Genomic DNA, 1,969 nt, shown 5'->3' on the forward strand with positions numbered 1-1,969 from the left:
CTATTAAAATTAAGATTAAAGAACATGAGTTCTATGCTTTATGTGATTTGGGTGCTAGTGTTTCCACGATTCCAAAGACTTTGTGTGATTTTTTAGGTTTCCGTGATTTTGATGATTGCTCTCTAAACTTGCACCTTGCGGATTCCACTATTAAGAAACCTATGGGAAGAATTAATGATGTTCTTATTGTTGCAAATAGGAATTATGTGCCCGTAGATTTTATTGTTCTTGACATAGATTGCAATCCTTCATGTCCTATTATTCTTGGTAGACCTTTCCTTAGAACGATTGGTGCAATTATTGATATGAAGGAAGGAAATATTAGATTCCAATTTCCGTTAAGGAAAGGCATGGAAAACTTTCCTATAAAGAAAATTAAATTACCTTATGAATCTATTATGATAGCCACTTATGGATTGCCTACCAAAGATGGCAATACCCTGATCTATCCTTGCGTTTTATGCCTAGCTAGGGGCGTTAAACGATAGTGCTTGTTGGGACGAAACCCAATTTTGTTTTTATTCCTTGCTTTTTGCTCTTGTTTAGTAATAAATAATTTATCTAGCCTCTGTTTAGGTTGTGTTTTTTTGTTTTTAATTAGTGTTTGTGCCAAGTAGAACCGTTGGGATGACTAGGGGAAAGTCTTGATATCTTGTTGTAAAAACAGAAACTTTAGCGCTCACGAGAACTGCTGCCATTTTTTTGGAAGTGATATTTAGTTAATTATTTTTGCAGATAATTAATAGATAAATTCCTCACGTCCAGCAATTTATTTTAGAATTTTTGGGGTTCCAGATCTTGCGCTAGCTACAGATTACTACAGACTGTTCTGTTTTTGACAGATTCTGTTTTTCGTGTGTTGTTTTCTTATTTTGATGAATCTATGGCTAGTAAAATAGTTTATAAACCATAGAGAAGTTGGAATACAGTAGGTTTAACACCAATATAAATGAAGAATGAGTTCATTACAGTACCTTGAAGTGGTCTTTTGTTTTCTTTCGCTAACGGAGCTCACGAGATTTTCTACTTTAAGTTTTCTGTTGTGAAGTGTTCAAGTTTTGGGTAAAGATTTGATGGATTATGGAAAAAGGAGTGGCAAGATCCTAAGCTTGGGGATGCCCATGGCACCCCTAAGATAATCTAAGGACACCTAAAAGCCAAAGCTTGGGGATGCCCCGGAAGGCATCCCCTCTTTTCGTCTACTTCTATCGGTAACTTTACTTGGAGCTATATTCTTATTCACCACATGATATGTGTTTTGCTTGGAGTGTCTTGTATGATTTGAGTCTTTGCTTTTTAGTTTACCACAATCATCCTTGCTCTACACACATTTTGATAGAGCCATACATGATTTGGAATTTGTTAGAATACTCTATGTGCTTCGCTTATATCATTTGAGTTATATAGTTTTGCTCTAGTACTTCACTTATATCTTTTAGAGCACGGTGGTGGATTTGTTTTATAGAAACTATTGACACTACAAAAAAAGACACATCCGTGACATTTTGGGCCGAACGAATTTTTTTCCTGTCATACATATGACACTTCTATGACGATAATTGTGACAAAACCCGGTATCATCATAGATGTGGCGGGCTCCTACTTCTGTGAAAAAAAGTCATGACAGAAAATGGGCTTTTCGTCCTGGGCGGGCCGGAGACACAGCTGCATGAAATTCTTTGGGCCGTCCATGACAGAAAAAACCATGGCAGAAGCGAGGGGGAGGAAAATTTCAGGGAGTTCCCGGTTACGGTGGGAGGTCGGGGGCTGAGCGATGCACGTTTCTCTCATACACGTACGCGTGTGTGTGCGAGGCATTGGCTCTAACTGAACCCGAGCGAGGCGTTGGGCTCTAACTGAACCCGAGCAATTGCACTGCAGGCTACGCGTTACTGAACCCGAGCGATCGATTGATGGCTGTTAACTGAACCCGATCGAGCGATTCCTTCGCTACTGCTGCTAACTGAAG

The sequence above is a fragment of the Triticum dicoccoides genome, chromosome 3A (assembly GCF_002162155.2).
Source record: "Triticum dicoccoides isolate Atlit2015 ecotype Zavitan chromosome 3A, WEW_v2.0, whole genome shotgun sequence".
NCBI classification, from domain to species: Eukaryota; Viridiplantae; Streptophyta; class Magnoliopsida; order Poales; family Poaceae; genus Triticum; species Triticum dicoccoides.